Source organism: Hylobates moloch, unplaced genomic scaffold (assembly GCF_009828535.3).
Source record: "Hylobates moloch isolate HMO894 unplaced genomic scaffold, HMol_V3 SCAFFOLD_24, whole genome shotgun sequence".
NCBI lineage: Eukaryota > Metazoa > Chordata > Mammalia > Primates > Hylobatidae > Hylobates > Hylobates moloch.
This window is the reverse complement of record NW_026652299.1, coordinates 14,140,419-14,160,805: the sequence shown is the minus strand read 5'-3', so window position 1 is coordinate 14,160,805 and position 20,387 is coordinate 14,140,419. Positions and strand designations below refer to the sequence as shown.

Genomic DNA, 20,387 nt, shown 5'->3' with positions numbered 1-20,387 from the left:
ATACATTTCCTGATATTGTCAATGTGTTAGGACAATTGTACCATAAATCACTTAAATAGCATTTAGAGATTACTATACTCTCTCTAGGCCAAGCTTGCAAATATCTGTGTAACTCATAATTCAATGATTTTCAACCCTCGAAAGAAAACCTTAGAGATTTTTCTCTTGTTTTATTTCCTCCCTTCTTGTATGATATCGACAAACATCTAGCTCAAAGAAATTCGTTTTGAATGCCTTTATAAAGCTTTTCTTTTCAATAGAAGCTGGAGGATTTAGTGTATAACCAAACAAGAGGGAATCAACAAAAAGCATATGGAGTGACTTTCCACTGCACATGGTTGGGTCATCATTCATGTGTCCTTTCCCCTTTGCTCTACCAAGCCCTCCTCCTTGTAAGATTCAGAAATTCTCTATGGCCATGCAAGGCGTGACAATTTTCCAGTGCCCCTCAGCTTCCAGTTTCCTTTGTCTTCCCTCTTCTTTCCTCCACTTCCTCCTTTGCCTCCTCTTCTTCATCATCTCTCCCTTTTCTGCCTTCCCCTCCCTAGGGGCACCTGCACACATGCACACACACACACACACACACACACACACACACACACACACACAGAGAGAGAGAGAGGGAGAGAGAGAGAGAGATAAAAACACTTATTGTAGAAACCAGTTCAGGCATATTTTGTCTGTTCCTACCACCATGAATTTCATTAAAACTTATGGCATATCAGAGGCAAAATGAGCATTCAGCTTTGGAAACAATAAAGGTTATTGGTTTCAGTATCCAGTCATGCACCACATAACATTTCAATAATGACTAACTGCCATGTATGAAGGTGGTGCCATATGATTATAATGGAACTGAAAATTTCTTATTGCCTAATATTTACTGTATTATAATTTTTATCATTATTTTAGTGTACTCCTTCTACTTATATATATTTTTAAAAGTTAACTACAGACTGGATGTTGTGGCTCAGGCCTGTAGTCCTAGTACTTTGAGAGGCTGAGGCGGGCAGATCACGTGAAGCCAGGAGTTCAAGACCAGCCTGGCCAACATGGCGAAATCCTATCTCTGCTAAAAATACAAAAATTAGCTGGGTGTAGTGGCACACGCCTGTAGTCCCAGCTACCTGAGAGGCTAAGGTATGAGAATCACTTAAACCCGTGAGGCAGAGGTTACAGTGAGCTGAGATCACGCCACTACACTCCAGTGTGGGCAACAGAGAGACTATACAAGAGACATAACCTATACAAGGTGTTTGTGTTTTAAGCTTAGTGTTATTTTAAGAGTCAAAAAGTTAAAAAAATTAAAAGTTTATAAAATAAAAAAGTTACAGTAAGCTGAGGTAAATTTATTATTGAAGAATGGAAAACATTTTAAAATAAATGGAGTGTAACCTAGGTGTACAATGTTTATAAAGTCTACCATAGTATACAGTAGTTCCTTAGCCTCCATATTCACTCACTGCTGACTCACTGGCTCACCTAGCACAACTTCCAGTCCTGCAGGCTCCATCTGTGTTAAGTGACCTATATAAGTGTACCATTTTTTAAATCTTTTATACCATATGTTACTGTACCTTTTTTATTTTTAGGTGTATTTAGATACACAAATATCACTGCATTGTAATTATCTATAGTATTTAGTATACAGTATTCTGTACAGGTTTGTAGCCTAGGAGTAATACACTATCCCATATAATAGCCTAAGTGTGTACCACGCTATCCCATCCGGGTTTGTGTAAGTACACTTTATGATATTCATACAATGATGAAATTGCCTAATGATGGATTTCTCAGAACATATCCCCGTCATTAAGTGACATATGACTGTATGTCTTTGAAACCATTCTTCTAAGTAAAAGGAATTTTTTAAAATGGTGTTTCTTTGTTCTGGGCATTTTGCATGCATTATCTCATTATTAAAAGAGTCTTAACTCACAGTGTAGCATTCTTAGTCCCTCTTTATTAGTGAAGAAAGTGAAACATACAGCAATGAAATAACTAATCAAACTCATAATACTGGAGGTTGCAGGATCAGAATTTGAAATCGAGCCTCATTCGGAAGCCAACATCTGTATCCTTTCAGCTCCACCTAATTGGTCATAACTGTAGCAAACTATTTCAATCTGATGAAAATCTGTCATGCCTATTCAATAGAGTGCTCTGAAATTTTATCTCTGCTCACTGTGTCTGAGTTCCCAAAATTGCAGTGGCCTGCTCCCTCTAACATTTACCTGTGTTGCTTTCATTCACCACTTTCTTGTCATCCCTTGGGCTTCTTGAGGGAATACAATCCAAATTATCCTTCAAGTGTATAGCAGAATACCCCAGACTGGGTAATTTATAAAGGAAAGACGTCTCTTTTTTTCTTTTTTTGAGATGGAGTCTTGCTCTTTCACCTGGCTGGAGTGCAGTGCCGCAGTCTCGGCTCACTGAAACCTCCGCCTCCCAGATTCAAGCGATTCCCTTGCCTCAGCCTCCCAAGTAGCACGGACTACAGACGCACACCACCACACCCAGCTAATTTTTTGTATTTTAGTAGAGACAGGGTTTCACCATGTTGGCCAGGATGGTCTTGATCTCCTGACCTCGTGATCCACCCACCTCGGCCTCCCAAAGTGCTGGGATTACAGGCATGAGCCACTGCACCCTGCCAAGGAAAGACATTTCTCACTGTTCTGAGTCTGGGAAGTTCAATATCAAGATGCCAGCGTCTGGCAAAGGTCTAGGTGAATCATCCCAAGGTGGAAGGGCAAAAAAAAGCATCGGGGTGGGAAGGGGGGGACAAGTTTCTTTGTTTTTTAATAAGGAACCCACTCTTGGGATAAAAGAATTAATCTACTCATGAGAGTGGAGCCCCCATGGCCTAATTACCTCTTAGAAGTCCCACCTCTCAACACAGTTGCATTTGGGATTGTTTCAAACCCATGATCTTTGGGGGACACATTAAAACCATAGCACCTTTCAATGGGGAGTTTCTCTCTGTGCCACGTGTCTGTATCTACCATCCACAATGACCCTGCTTTAGCAGTTACGAATGCTTCCCATGTCCACTCATCACATCCCAGAGTCTGACTGTCTGTGCCTGACCAATTTTTATTTTGTTTTTGGTGGAGCTTGATTGAGTTGCTCCAGCCTTAGTGTAATTGGTGGTGAGCTGGAGCTTGATAGTCTTTGGTTTTCATTAGATGATGCTTTGCTGAACTGCTCTCTCATGGCACAGTCCAGCATGAACGCCTCCCCTCGCCTGAGTATCCCACCATTGCAATATGGACACCACCACTTTGTATTTGTAGAATGACTTTCGTTTCTTCAGAGTGCTTTCAAGCTTATCTCACTTCATTGCCTTCACATCATTGTGAATTATATGGGGTAAATCTGAGTGAAGAGACTGAGACATGGAGAAATGAATTTTATTTCTTCAGACAGTGACTTTAGTTTTTTTTTCTTTTAAGTACACTTCTTCCTATGAGTCCTGTGTAATTAAAATGTGCTAAAATGGGTTCTCTAAATCTTTAACTTTCTTTGTAGGATGGTTTTGACATTGGAACACTCAGATCATTGAACAGTGTACTTGGAAGATCTTAGTCACCCATATAATTTAGAATGAAGGCTGAGACTCATTAGCCACTGTGGTAATAATAAAACAATTCTTGCTATTGAATTAATATTTATAGAGCAAGTATAAAAAGATAGCACTTGGAATACTTGACATCCAAGAAGACAGCAAGAAGGGGATATCTAGATTTTGGTCTCTGTTTTGCTTATTATGCTAGGTGACTTTGGCATGTTGCTGATATTCTTTCAAGCTCAGTTTACTGATCTGTAAAACTGAGTGTAATTACTTTTTAGAATATCAAATATAATTTGGCTTGGCATCACAAATGCATAAAAATTAGTAATATTTAAAACTTTAAAACATGGCCGAGCACGGTGGCTCATGTCTATAATCCCAACACTTTGGGAGGCCAAGGTGGGTGGATCACCTGCTGTCAGGAGTTCAAGACTAGCCTGGTCAACATGGTGAAACCCTGTCTCTACTAAAAATACAAAAATTATCCGAGCTTGGTGGTGTGCACCCGTAGATGCTGAGGCTGAGGCAGGAGAATCGCTTGAACCTGGGAGGTGGAGGTTGCAGTTAGCCGAGATCGCGCCACTCTATTCCAGCCTGCCTGGGTGACAGAGTGAGACTCTGTCTCAAAAATAATAATAATAATAAAATCTAAAACAACTTAAAAACAACAGATTCAGATACCCAATTCACTTATAATAAATATTTCTAATTGCTCATAGCTTTCTGAAAGTAACGAGTTTCCTTCAAGAAGCATAAAAAGAAGTGACTATTTCAACTTTTTAAATAGTGAAAATATAAAATTTAATTTTTAAAAATGACTCAATTCCTCTCTTTGATCTATGTGACAGTGATCTCTACTGTCAATAATATTTCATTATTATGATGGCTATTATTAAAACTTTATTATTAAACTACTCTATAGCACCAGTTTTGAACTCAGATGTGTGATCTATATTCCACTTTACCTGTGATTTTTATTTCATCTAATATATGTGTTTCATGTCTGAGAAGAAAAGGCCAGATTTTTGCTTTGAATTTTAACATGTATCTATCATCTAGGTTATCCTAGAAGTCCTCTTTTGCATCATTTTAACCTCCAAAATTGCTTATATGGAAAAAGAATGTAAAAATTCATTTATTCCCATGGAAACTCACAGTGTCAGTTGCCAGGGACCCTCTCCGTAAAATATCACTACTGATGAGTCATACTGGGCACAGTGATCTCTTGTTGAGTTTTGCACACACTTCAAATTTTTAAAAATTTACATGTTTCTTTCCAAGTCTTTTCTAATATCTTTTCCATTTGGGGTACAATATAACTATTACCTTAAAAAGTATCTATGAATAATATTATGCAAACTGTGATTTCTTAAAGAAGTATGCGATATATTTGGCTATATTAGATTTATTATATCCCACTAGTATTTCTTAGTTCTTAATATTTGTTTGTAGGATTTCTAAATCATTACATTTTTGTATGGTTGTAATAGTAGAAAAATAATATAATATAATAATAATAATTCTGAAATTGCATATATAAGTCCTTTGGGTATTTTGACCTTCAAATTAGCTAATAAGCATAATTTTTATAGAGAGCATCTTCTCACCTCCCAGATTCTGTTCACATTTCAATAAGGCCTGTGGACAAAATGGACCTTCTCAATTTGGCTGCATGTCTTGTTTTCTAGATGCTTATTTCTATTTTGAGAGGCAAGTACATAGTGATGCTGAGTAAACAGCTGTGGAAAATAAGTTTATGATTTAGAAACAGCCCAAACTCATCACATTTTCCTTTTTACCCTATCTCCTTTCGTGTGTGTATACACCTTGACACTGGCACTTTGGGCAAGTGATTTAACCTCAATATGTCTGGAAAATTGGAGTAATAGTGCACAACCAGAGGCCAGTGTGAGGATTAATACATGTAAATCACTTAACAGTGCCAGGTACAGAAGTACAAAAATCAGTTGTAAATATTGTGTGTTCGACTAATATTAACTACCTGCTATGTAACAAGTATTATGGTAGACATCAGTGCTATGATGAAGAGGCCTTGTCCCCAAGGAGCATACAGTCTACAGGAAATTCCAGATCAATCTCAGCAGAGCCATAGTATTAAAAGTAAAAAAGCCAAGGGTATTAAAAAAGCATATATTGGCACTTCACAACTTTTTTTTTTTTTTTTTTTTTTTTTTTTTTGAGACGAGTCTTGCTCTGTCGCCAGGCTGGAGTGCAGTGGCGCAATCTTGGCTCACTGCAACCTCCACCTCCCTGGTTCCAGAGATTCTCCTGCCTCAGCCTCCTGAGTAGCTGGGGTTACAGGCGCTTGCCACCTCGCCCAGCTAAGTTTTTTGTATTTTTAGTAGAGATGGGGTTTCACCGTGTTAGCCAGGATGGTCTCAATCTCCTACCTCGTGATCCACCCACCTTGGCTTCCCAAAGTGCTGGGAATTGTGAGCCACCACACCCGGATATTGGCACATTTTCTAACCCCTGGGAAGATCAGTGACATCTTTCAGGAAGAGAATGTTTTTCTGGAAACCTGAGAGGTGGGTAAGGGCGAGTTAGGCAAAGTGGCATAGGAGAGTGATGAGGAAAGAGGAAAAAAAAGAAAGAATACATCCTGTATGAGGAGAGCCCAGAACAACGTGCCTAGAAACAATGGACCTAGACCGAAGTCCCATGTGGGGGCCTCTATGTTGCTAGCCCCAGGTATGCAACTGGATAACCCCTCTTCTAAGAGCAGATCGAGTGGCTCTGGCTAACCTGAGAGGAAAGGGGCCCTGCATTCTTTGGTGGAAGAAGAAAGGAAAAGGTGAAGAGTGAAATCCCAAACACATTCTGGATCCATTGTTTGGCCCCTTTTCTTTGGTTTGATAGGGAGTGGGAATGGAGGGTGCACAAATATTAAAAGAGAAATGTCATCGAAGTGGCCCCTTTTACTTTTCTGGGTTCTAGAGAAAGGCCCAGTACCCCTACTCTGCTGGCAGAGATTGGAATTTTTGTCCTGGGAGTCTCATTCCAGATACTATTCTGGGGCTCCTCACAGACCAGGAGGCCTCGAGCAATTTATTGGCTACTTTGGCCTGACTTTAAATTTGGTTCTTGAATGGCTGGGGCTTAGGATAAAGAAAGAGAAGTAAGCATTGCATGGGAAGGAAAAGAGGAAGGAGGAGGAGAAGGAGGAAAGGAAAGAGAGAGAAAGGGAAAGGAGAGAGGGAAACTGAGACTGAGATTAAGAGTTTCATGTGCCCTCATTTCAAATAGCAACTGTCACCTAAGGACCCTTTGGGTGGCATATAGATAAATATGAATCAGGCTTGCTGCCTGCCTTTGATGAGACCACAGTTCACAAAAGATGCTTCCGGTCTAGGGGCCTGGCTTGTCAGATTTAGAGTTAATTGGAAGGAGAAGTGCCAGATACATGTTTTAATATAACAGGACTGACAAGACCAGGGGCAAAAGCTACGATATCATCAAGATGATATAACATTCCTAGTAAGACTGCACTCACATTATTCATTAGTGTCTTCTAATATTGGTGTTCCAGTGCCATTTATATTTCTCTCATTGAAAAAATTTCCAAGACTCATTTACATAAAATTTGCACCACCAATTACTAAGTTTACCACATACTCTTACCTCTATGTCTAGGTCTTTTTCTGTGTATCTCTGTTTCTGTATCTCTACACAGACCTTCCAAACACACACATACACACACAACTATTATGTTTTCTGAACCATTTCAGTATATGTTGTAGGCATCATCCATTTTATCCCTTAATATTGATAATTTAATAGTAATCCTAAATACAGGGATATTTTCTAACATAATCACAGCATGGTTTAAAAATTCACCCTCAATGCAATACTTATAACTAGTCTGTAGTCCATATTTGTAGTTCTCATGGGTCTCAATAATGTCCTTTATAGTATTTATAGTTTTTGATTATAGGATCCAGACTGTATTGCATTTGAGGATCATATCTCTTTCATCTCTTTCTTCCCCTCTCAGTGCCAAATAACTGACATTTTTGGAGAATTCAGGCCAGCATTTTGGCTTGTACTTGGTCATTCTTCTTTCTTCACTCCCAAGCTCCAACTGTAATATAAACAGGCGACAGCTTCGATTTCTGTGATTGGATATGCTATACATCATTTATCTGTTCCAAAACCTTTAACTGGATTGTAAATATGCAACTTCACAACTCCTTAGTGTCATAAAATACCAGACAGAAAGACTACGTGAGGATGTCCCTGCCCATTATAAAATCTTCACCCAAATAACTTAGCTAAGCAAAAACTCTACTGACATTTATGCATCATCCTAACTTCCTCTTTGCAGTAGGCCAGCGAAGTCTTACCAGGAACGTTATATCATCTTGATGATACCATAGCTTTTGCCCCTGGCTTGTCAGTCTCGTTAATACTAACACATGTATCTGGCACTTCTCCTTCCAATTAACTCTAAATCTGACAAGCCAGGCCCCTAGACTAGGAGCATCTTTTGTGAACTGTGGGCTCCTCAAAGGCAGGCAGCAAGCCTTATTTATTGTTCTATTCCTAGCTTGGCTCTCTCATTCTTTAGCCTGTGATTTATCTTGCTTTCTGATTAGCTTATAAGCTATAGTCCTTGTGTCTGTTCCCTCTCTTTCCCAATCTCTAATTAGCATTGTCCATACTAAATGCTTTTCAAGTTACAATAACTGCAATCACAATACAGCTCTGTGGTGCTTTTTTTTTTTTAACCAGTTATCCTCAACTCAACATACACCACAAGCACCAGTGCTTTACAAGTGTAACAGTTACTGAGGAGCAAATTAGACCTCCCAGATTGAAATCCCAGCTTAGACATCTACTATAAACTTGTTATGTTCTTTGATCTTTAATTTCATTATCTGTAAAAACAAGGATATTAAAAGTGCACCTAGCTCGTTGGGAGGTTGAAAGGCTGTGTGAGGTAATAAATATGGAATGTTCAGAGCAGTTCTAGGTATGTATTGACATTTTTAAATGTTTCCTGTTGCTATGATTTTGGGAATAGCATAGCACCCAGAATATAGTTTTAGTTTCCCTCACTATTATCCATTTATTTCTTAAAAGACCAGTGGAAGCTGTAAGGAGCTATTCCTCTATGCACAGATATGTATGCCTTGTTAAATTCCTTAAAATTAAGATAAAGTATAGGAAGAGACAGTCTTCACTGAAGGACCCCAGAAATCCAAACCTCCAGCCCTTCTAACTGACCAGATTAGTTTATAGTGTTTCAGTTTCTGATCAGGTTTGCATTGATGTTATAGTAAACATTCTTGTGTTGTATGCTATGTTTTTACCTATGTAAAGTGCATTAATGATAAGAGTGCACTGCACTTGCAAAATCCAAAACTCCCAGGAATTCAGGATACACATTCATTAATCTCATTAAACTCAATAGATATCCCAACCCCTTGGGGAGGCTAAGTGATATTCTCTCTACTTGAGACAATTGAAAGGCCAGACTGCCCTTGCAAAGCTTGCGTTGTCACTCACTAACACACGCGGTCTGTTGAAATCTATTTGTCGAGTATCTCTAAAGACCATGAGCCTATTAGGGGAAAGATAAAATTTAAAAGAAACAAAACGCACCAAAAGCACCAAATTAATAATATATAGAATGTAAGGTAGTGATAAATGATATGGAGAAGAAAAAATATATAGAAAGACAAGGAGTAACATGGAGGAGTTGCTGATATTTTTGCACAGCATGATCAGAGAAGGCCTCTCTAATAGAGAAGCCTTTGAGCAGTGGTGATCAGAAGCAAATAAAGCAGCAAGTCATGCAGGTACTGGAGGAAGAGCGTTGCAGGCAGAGGGAACAGCAAGATCAAGGCCCTGGGGCAAGGCAATGCCTGGAGCTCTCCAAAACAACACAGAGGCCAGAGTGGTGAATGAGGTGTAAGCAGATCGTGTAAGGAGGTGAATAGGCACATTGTGTAAGCAGGCTATGAGCATTCAGATATAATGCTGGACCTGATTGTGTATAACTTTGTAGGCATAGAAATAGACTTGGTTTTCACTAAGTCGGGAAGTCATTTAAGGGTATGGAAGAGAGGAATTAAATAATCTGAACTGCACTATTTTAAGAAGATAGTTCTGGCCCCAGAGGTCAACATAATCTGTAGAATGGGAAGAGTGGAGTCAGTTATTAAGTTATTGTTATAATCTAAGTGAAGAGTGATAGTGACTGTTACCAGGATAGGAGTGGCACAAATGGTGAGAAATAGATGGGTTGTACATTCTACTTTGAAGATGAGGCTGAAAGGATTTGCTCAGGTTTGGGTTGTAAGGTGTAAGAAAAATAAGGGAGTCAAAATTGACTCCAAACTTTTTGACCTGGGCCTCTGGATTGTTGGAGTTGCCATTAACAGAGGTGGGAAATATTAGAAGAGGATGCTGGGGATGGGGATATCAGTTTGTTATTGTGCACATAAAGTTCAGAGACAATGGTTTGAGGGCATTGCTTTTCAAACTAGAACATGCATTAGAACCACCTAGAGGACTCATTAAAACAAGATTGCCGAATCCAAACCCTGAAGTAGATTTTTCTTTTGTCTTTTTTTTACCCTAGAGTTTTTGATTTAGTGGATCTAGAATGGGATGGGACCCAATAACTTGTATTTCTAACAAGTTGCCAGGTGATGTTGATGCTGCTGGTCCTGGGACCACACTTGAAGAATGACTTTTCTAGTATTGAGAGTATCCATGGAAGGCATGGCTAGGGTAAAAAAAAGCCCCAGGGCATTAGCAGGGGGGAGTTGAAGTATAGTTAGTGGAATGCTTTCTGCACCTGGACTGCTGGAGTACCCCTTTCGGTTCTACTTTGTTCTACCTCATGGCCAGTATTGGTATTGTGAGCCCATGGTCAACAACAGTTTTTGAGTTTTGATCCTACTTCACATTCGGTCACAAAGAACCTTGTGAAAGGAAATATTCTAAACACACGAAGAGTTGACTCAGACATTAGCTTTTGCTTCTTCTCTAGTTAAGTCTAATTTATCTAGATAGGCTGCAGACACCAACCTAACTCCATACTCATTTCTATGGGAAGAGATATTCCTAAGAAATTAATTCGTCTGACAAGTTTACATTTAAGAATCACAGTTTTTTGCTTTAGATGTCATATAATTGAAAGCAAATTATTTTCTAGGTACAAACTTAATTTGATAACTGTATTGTTCTGAAATTAATTCTGGCATTTAAAGAAGAAAATCGTTTCGTCTTATAGTGAAATATTCTAGAGAGAAAAATAGAGTGAACATCTACTTCTTTTTAAAAGTTATAGCTTATAGCAAAATGCACAAAAAAACCAGACAAACAAACCTTTATAATGAAAACACAGTTTTCCAATAATGATCATGACAGTCTATGTAATGGAAAAATTCTTTTGATAAGAATTTATCATTACATTAGTGGCCTTCATTTTTGTCCATGGTCTACTATAAAAATATGTTTTATATCACAAAAAACACACAAATCATTCTTTACCTATAGATGTTATGAATATGTATATCATTTTTTGAAATGATTTTAACCCTGAGTATATGACAGATGTTTACTATACTATGCCCTATCAGTTTTAATATTGCTGGCTTTTACCCACTAAATTGAGAACCAAGATGGCATAATTAAAAACATGGACTCACAAGGCTGATAGGGTTGGAATCTTGGCTCTGCCTCTAACTGTGTGATCTTGATGAAATTGCTTAACCTCTCTTTGCCATCAGTAAAATGGGAATAATAATATATCTACCTTATAAGGCAGTTATAAGGATGAAATAAGTTAAAGAACTTAGAATGGTGACTGACATATAGTAAACACTACGGAAGTATTAGTTACTAATATTGTTTTCACAACCCAATAATACGTAATGCCTTGAAGTTTGAAAAAACAAACAAACAAAAAACCACTTATTTGGATGACTTAGACTAACCTCACCCACCTGCCACCTTACCTTCCAACACGTATAAAAAATTAGTAAATTAACTTTCTCAGAGGCAACATTAGTAAGTTCTTTTGTTTTGTATGGAGGGTGAAATAGCTCCATTTCCTTTTAAATCCCTAGTATGTTCTTTTAAAGTGTAATTGTAAGTCTTTTGGGGAGACAAGATGTGATCTCTTGAAACTCCAGACTATAAAAAGAAAATTCTTCCTTAGATGATGTTTTATTCATTGGTGTGGTGTCTTGCGTTTAATGTATTTTCAAAAACTATTTGCTTAAAACGAGTGTAAATCTTAATAGAAAAGTTTTCAAGGAGACCAAGTGATGCATATAGATAATAAATTAATAACTTTGTAATTTACAGTGATTTCACATTCATGTGTCTTAAATCTGTAGTTCAAATTGTATAACATGAAATGCTAAATTGAAACATCAAAGTTTGAAACTCTTCAAGAGTCACCACGTACAGTGTAGTAAATTGAAACATAAAAATTTGAGACTCTTCAAGAGTCACCATGTACAGTGTACTAGTTATAGATAATTTGTCAAAACACATAGCCCCAAATTATAATGGTTCAAATGTAATGTAATTTTTGCTGATCACCCATAAAACAGTCCGAAGTGAGTTTTCCAGCTGTGGAAAGGGTAATCTGAATCTGTTACATGCATCACTCTGAGGCCCAAGCCCATGGTGGGTGTGCTGTCTTCAAGCTTGACTTCCAGTGTAATTCTGGTTACCACTATTCCAGCTCTCTGGAGGGAGCCAGTGCACGTTGGAGGATGACAAGTGGGATTTAGCGTCAGGGGTGGAAGTGTCACATAAGACTTCCCATTTATCTGTCATTTGTCAGAACTCAGTAACATGGTCACTTAACTGCAAAGAAGCCTGGGATGTGTGATCCAGTCTTGCGCCCACAGTGAAAAAAGAAAATAGATTTTAATAACAAATTGCGGACTCTGCCAAACATCAAGTTCTATTGCAAAAAATCCTTGTTTAGCACTAGTAGGTCAATGTTTTCTCATTATATTTGACTAGGAACCCTGTTTTTCTCCCTTGGCACCTCTTAACACACTATAGAAAACAGCACACTTTGGAAAAGATGGTTGTCAGGAAACTATCAAATCTCATAATGAAAATAATCTTACATTTTCCAAGAACGATGAAAGATTGTTTTAACTTCTTCAAAATTGATTAGGACACAGACGCAGAACAAATAAACTATATATTTAACAAATATACAGTTAAATCATTATTAGCCGAATACCCTTGTAACAGTCACCCAGGTGGCTGAACCTCCAGCTACTTGGAAGGAAGAGCTTCACAACTTCCTCCTGATTATAACTTCCTTGCTTCCCTCAAAAGTAAATTCTGCCCTGATGTCTATGGTAATCTTTTCCTTACTTCTCCTTACAGGTCTAAAACCAGAGTGGTTCAAACACAATCACTTAATTGTGTCTTTAGATATGTCTTTAAATCTCTTTTAACCTAGCTTCTCCTCCTCTTGCTTGTTTTCCCCCCTCGTAGTAATTTATTGGTGAGGAAACAGGCCGCCTGTCCTATAAACATTTTCAGTCTCTCTTTCGTGAATTGCATCTGCATGCAAGGTTTAACATATTCCTTTATCCTAAAATTTCCTGTAAATTGGAAGTTGGATATCAAGGCTTCATTACTCTTTGACAAGATTCCTTCATACAAAGTGTGCTGTTTACCAGAAAGCACATAACGTGTGGTTATCACTTTTTGTGTATTTGGCTATCATTGATGGTCAACGACTAGAGCCTTTGCTATTTAGGGAATGCAAAATGTCTATGTTCAAATTCTATCATTCTTCCTCATTTGTTTGTGGAACTGATTCTATTAAAAGAATTTTTGCTTCAACTGCTATTTAATTACTCAATAATCCATTTTGTATTGAGGAGGCAAGAAAAATTAACTGGTTTTCAAAATGGGGAATTTTCTTAGCAGCTTTCACCATATGTGACTTTTTTGTATTATTATGAAATCACAGATTTAAACAAATTTGATGTGTTTTAATCATTTTCAATTATCATTTATAATAATATTCAGATTCTCCTAGTGATAGTCTTTTAAAATGTGTCCTATAAACATTTCAGTAAAGACTGTAGTGGTCCTCATTAGCTTCTGTGCTATATATGTCAGGATGTTTCAGGCTCATCTTGGACATTTGCTTTGTCAGACTTGGAATCAGCTATTTCTCTATAAAGACCTGATTTGTTTTAGTGGTAATGCCTCTTCAGTGCCACCGAAAGAGCTTTAGGAGTGCTTACTGTTACTGGATTCCACTATTTCTAGGTACTTCAGTAGGCAGAACTTTATAATATATATTATTATTTCCTTTATTTTGAAGACAAAATATAAAAGTGGATTATACTAATGTTTCCAATAGAAATTCAGAACAATAGGAGTTAGTTCTGTCTTACATCTGTATCTCATTTTTTCTTGATAAACTAAGAATCAAGTTTATCAAGGACACTGAAGATTATAATTGAAATAGAATATATAATAATTGCACATTCACTTTATTCCACATAAAAGAAAACATTCTCAGAATAATAATACTATACTATCACCAACATGAGTATTTGAAAACATTAATATTTTTCACATAAATCTCCTAAGTTTTTTACATTTGTGTTTTATATATATCTTCAGAGCATGTAGCTTTTACCTAAGTTTCACCTGTAAAGTGGCTCACTGCAAATCTCTATATTGAAGTATTTCTAGTCATTGGAATGTGTGTCTAAAACTCAGTCTCTGGGAAATTCCTAAGATAAAGCTCATGGAAACAATATTTTGAGTTCTTGCATGTTATTAACAGTATATCTATGTTTTAAAAATTGTTTTTAATTGACACATAATTGTATATATGGGGTACATGTGATGTTTTGATAGATGTATACATTGTGTAATGATTAAATCAGGGTATTTAGCATATACACCACTTCATACATTAATTATTTGTGATGAGAACATTCAGAATCCTCTCTTTTAGCTGTTTTTAAAAGTGCGATGTAATATTGTTAACCATAATCACCCTACTTTGGCCTGGAACACCAGAACTTATTCCTCTTATCTAAGTGTAGCTTTGTATTCGTTGACCAATCTCTCCTCATTTCACTCTCTCCCCTACCTTCCCCAGCTTCTGGCAACCACTGTGACATCAGCCTTTTTCGAGTCCACATATGAGTAAAATCATGCCATATTTGTCTTTCTGTACCTGGTTTATTTCACTTAACCTAATGTCCTCCAGTTTCATTCATGTTGCTGCAAAAAAATCAGGATGTCATTTTTTGTGGCTGAATAGTATTCCATTGTGTATGTCACATTTTCTTTATCCCTTCATCCACTGATGGATACTTAGGTTCACTCCATATCTTGTGCATTATGGATAATGCTTCCATAAACATGGAACTGCAGATGTCTCTTCAACATAACTGATTTAATTTCCTTTGATTTCATTTCCCACTACTACACAGTAGTGGGAATGCTGGATCATATGGCAGTTTTATTTTTTATTTTTTTGAGGAAACTTCATACTGTTTTCCATAGTAGCTGGGCTAATTTACATTCCCACCAAAAGAGTATAAGTTCCTCTTTTTTCCCATCCATGCCCAGCACTTTTTTTGTCTTTTTGATAATAGCCATTTTAATTGAAATGAGGTGATATATCATTTTGGTTTTCATGTGCATTTCCCTGATGATTAGTAACGTTGAACGTTTTTTCATTTACCCGTTGGCCATTTGTATGTCTTCTTTTGAGAAATGTCTATTCAGGTCTTGTGTCCATTTATCTTTAGTCTTTATAATTGAAAGTGAGCTTTGCTGGATATAAAATCCTTGGATCATGTTTTTTTTTTTCTTTGTGTATATTTATTATATTTCTACATTTTCTTCTCTCATAAAATTTTCCTGTAAAAAAGTCTAATGACGATATTTTATTGTCATTATAAGTCAATACTCAATGAATTTTTTTCTCTTTTATAAAGCTTAATAATTATACTAGGTTATGTCTCAGTATTGGTGATTCTGATGTGCCTTTCTAATAAGTAGTTGAATTTTTTTATTTATTTTTATTGGAAAGTTTTTTGAATCTTCTTTTTATTAAGTTCTGTGCTCTTTCTTTGGTTTTCATTTTCATGAAATTCTATTACATGTATGTGGTATCTGCTTTTCCTTACTTCTCTATTTGCCAGTTTTTTTCAAATTCTTTTATATCTCTTTTTGAATGTTTTTGTAATTTTGTTCTTTACATCTTTAATTTCTCTTTAAGCATTATTTGTTGTATTTTTATTCCTGTATTTCTTCTTGTTTCATTTTTATTTCTGAAAATGATTTTTAAAGTTCTAATTATTGGGTTCTATTACCTAATTTTTGAATTTTTTCTAATTGTTATGCTGTTCCTTTATATCTTGGGTCATTTCTTAAGTGACTTTTAACCCCTTTGGATACAGTAGTTTTTATCTGTTTTGTGTGCATTTCTTTCTGCTGCACTGCCTAATCTATGGGGATGTTAATCTGCCCTTTATTCTTTTTCCTTAGAATATCCTTTCATGGAATTTAATTTTATCTCTTTCTTTGTTTACTTTTCTGTGAAATTAGTTTCTGTGAACTTTTAAAAGGGAGTATGGTTGAGGATTGTTTTCTTCTCATTTGATTTCATGGCTCGAACTCTCTCTCTCTCTCTCTCTCTCTCACACACACACACACACACACACACACACACACAGTCAAAAATAAAACAGCTGACTTTGTGAGATTTAATGTTTCCCATTTCCTTCCTCACCTTGCTTCCTGGTCCTTTCTTTTTTCTCATTGCTATTTTCCTTGTTTTGCTCAGTTGGGAAATTCTTCCCACCTGTTTCTGTTTAGCAGAGTGGCGGGGGATAGGAAGAGATTGTTCCGGAAGAGAGCTCTGGCTTGTTAATGTTGGCCGTTCAATAGATCCAGACTGTGTCAGCTTCCAAGACCTCTCCATAAACCCCTTATATTCACCTGCTCTTGAAGTGTGCAAATTTCTCCAGGTCTTAGCTTTAGTTCCCCATTTTGGTTGCCTTGGGTCATCAGATTGCCCCATTTTTACCTTCTGCTCTCTTCTGTCAGATGCTGATATCACGCAGGTCCAGACCTTCCGTTGTTGGTCCCACCTGCTTGTGGTTTGGGATTTGTGGTGATGGGTTGTCACTTAATTGAGCATAGGGTCTGTGTGTTCTTGGTTTTGCGCTCCTTGTTGCACTATGATGTGAAAAGATCTTGTCTCTGCTTCTGTGACCATCTCCTAAGAATCTCTGAGAACTGTGTTAAACATGTGAAGCATGAGTAACAATTCTTCAGATCCAGATTTTTCTCTTCTATGTATTTTCTCATTCCTTGTCAGCTTTGGAGAACCAGGATTTAATTTCATTAAAAATTTCTTCAGAAAGCTCTGCAAAAGTTTTTTTGTGAACTTTTTACGCTATTTTTCCAAATAAGAAAACTAAAGTGCCTGAAATATAGATTCATTTTGGCCTCAGGAAAAGACACAGAGAGAAACAGCAAAGCTACTGACAGTAGGGCTAATCGGCTATCCAAGGGAGAGACCATCTCAGAATTATCAGTTAGACCCTGTAACAGAATAAAGGCATTGGGTTTCTATATCTGATGGAAGCTTACAAGGCCAGGCCTTGGAGTCATGCTCATCCCCAGACAAGAAATGTGCAGAGTGATTGAAATTCACAAATAATTGGATTTATCACAGGTTTTATTAAACTCTGATTATTAGTAGTTCAGTGATAATGAGAAAAATATCAAGTTATACCTCCTTGTTTAGATGTATTTAAAATGTCTTATCTAAATTATCTGTTGGCCATCTTTTATATGAGTAAATTAAAACTCAGTTATGTTTATTTTTATTAATTTTCTGATGGATTGTATTTTTCTAGAAAATGCCATCTAGATTTTATAGGAAATGTTATGAGAAAAGATTATATTCTTTTCATCAGATATACATAGCTATGGGAAACTCTTACATTCAGACAATATGATCATAATCCAGGGTTGACCATTTGTCTGCTAACAACAGCTTTTAAAAATAGTCATATTACCCGGGAAGAACCAAATTATTACACATAACAAACATTTATTATTTGTATGCTCTATACCAGACACAGTACAATGCACAGAATGTCTAAGAAAATTAAGACACTGACTCCCAAATTGCCCATAGGAAGGAATGCACAAACATAAATACATATAACAGAAATGTTTACTAGATGAGGCAATTCCATTTATTATGGGTCCAAGCAAGTCAATTGAGGCTCACAGAAAAGGACGTCTGATTTCATCTTGAGGGATATGAATACAAGTATTTACATCAGGCAAAAGGCTTTGCTTCTAGAGATAACAAAATATGTGAAGGCATAATGTCATAAGGGAAGATTGAACTTTAAGGTAAATGCTGCTTTACAAAAGTGGTAAGTCATGAAGGGGTTTCCTCACTAGACACTAAGTGGTTCTAACTGGATCATCTTCTTCCCTAGCAAATAAACATTAGCTATATAACCTTGATTTTTTAAAAATAAAACTGGTCCAAAGTTGACTTTTGGTTAGTTATTCACACATCATTTTCCCACTTCTATATGCAGGAAATTGACAATATGTCTTTATATCATTACTCTAGTGAAGAGAAGATCCAGAACTGTATTTGAGGAGTCTTGATCTAATAAAGAAATCATCCAGATAGATGTAAACATCCCTTCTCTTCTTTTTTCACTTATCCTCACCCTCCTCCATCCCTTCATTATTTTATGGACTTTGTATAAGCAGCTAATAGAGAGAAAGAAATAAGGATAAAAACACTAACATTAAACTTTCTATAAATAGCTATTAGAAAGAAATAAGGAGAAACAGTAATCTATCACTTGTTAGCAGCACTAGGAGAATTTTTATAAGATGAAGTGTGAAAATACTGCCTGAGATGAGGTTGAATCATGTTCATGGATTTCAGTCACCCACGCAATCCTCTTGCTTGTTTCTATGGGAAGAAACTTAGTAGGAGAGTAAGATGCAGTGTTGGTTTTCTTTATATTAATATCTAATTATCCGAAACTATATGGTATGAAATGTGGATTACCTCAAGAAGATATTTTAGAACTATACCCATCAGACTTATACACATATGGACTGTGAGATCTGAGGAAGAAAATTCTTAAATCTCATCAAATTTCATCCCATCCCCATTCTTCTTTCTCATCTAGGTTTAGATGCGGAACTAAGGTTTAGAGTATATAAGCGAATTGTTCAAGGTTACATAGTAATTTGATTGATGTGTGTATGTTTTATTTTCTCTTTTACTTGCTAGCTTAGACTAAGCAGGTACCTAAGCCTTTACATGTGTACACTTGTTTCAGACATTAATCGATTACTTTATAAGATAGAAATGCGGGAGAGCACTAATCAGGAGTATCTACCAAGATGCTTTCATTTTATTTTATTGACAAATCATTTGTTATTATTCTGCCACATGAGAAGAAGCATTCAAATTAATTGGTAAAATAGTAATAAATTATTGGTAAGCATTTAGCATGGAATTCATGTGCAGATAATTAAGAATAATTGCTTGGTTTCATGGGCCCTTCTTGATTACCCAGAGACAATTTGATTCAATTAAGTATAAAATTATAAGTACTGACAGATCCAAATACAAAATCACATGGGTAGTGAATGTGTATCAATGGTCCAAACTTTTACCATTAGAAGAAAAATTTGTGGCATGCTTTTTGCATATTTTAGTGCAATCCAACATAATAATTTTGGTTCGTAGCCAAGACTCAGTATACAGGTTTTGTTCTTTACTACTGTATCTGAAAGAGGAATAGGAATAAAAAACAAATAAAATATCCCACATGTAGAAATGGTGATTTGATGATCTTTATCCGCAGACTTTTATTTTTCCCATGACTTAAGAATCTATGGGCATCGTTAGATTGGGGGTCTGGGATTGCATGTTGTGAACATGTTTAATGGTATTTGTTGAAAAACCGCGACATATAATTGATATTGAGACTTTCAGGGAGTGACATGAGAAGTAGAAGCTATGATCCAACATGCCCTAAAGGAATTTGTAAAGAAAGTAAGAGGCAGGGTGATGAAGAAACAGAATGGTGATGTAAAGAAAGGTAGCACCTGAGGATACATGTATGTATATGTGTTTAGAAGCAGTTCTATACAGAATTTCCTAAGCATGAGTGGCAGTTTGCTCACAAAGGAAGAGAAGAACATGGTATTGTTAGACAAAAGACTGTGAGAGGAGTGAGGCTTGATTAGTGTTCTGAAAACAGTGAATAGGATTTGGAGGACAGTGGAAAGAAGATTGTTCGAGTAGGAGGAGGTTGAAGGCCCACTGTGGGTAGACCAGCTGGATGAAATCTGGCAGGCCGGTTGAACTGGGTCAAGAGCATTATAGGAGCTGAGGCTACAGGAGGACATGTAGAGCCACAGGTATCATGATATTTGCAGGATATCTTTGGAGTTCACATTTTCACATTAATTTTGCCAGAAGGGCAACAGCATGCAGTTGTCCATGCTCTGTGGACCAAACGCATTCCTAAATAGGAAGAAGGTTCTAGTGTATTGGCAATATTGATTTTATAATTCCCTTTCTATATCTCTGTGTTCTAGTGTTTAAAAAATGATTTTCTCATGAAAATTTTCTGTGTGACTATTTTTATTTATCTAGACTATCTGAGGTCACAGGGCAGTTTCTTCCTTTTTTTTTTTAAATGAAAAGCATTTAAACATTCAAAATGTATGGATCTCTTACATTGTTGCAGATTAT

At 36.6% G+C, this 20,387-nt stretch overlaps 1 protein-coding gene across 2 annotated transcripts in view; it reads left to right on the top strand.

The window, feature by feature from the left end:
* THSD7B (thrombospondin type 1 domain containing 7B) overlaps nucleotides 1-20,387 on the top strand; it is a 919,482-nt gene that overhangs the window by 835,729 nt on the left and 63,366 nt on the right. The window lies entirely within an intron of this gene.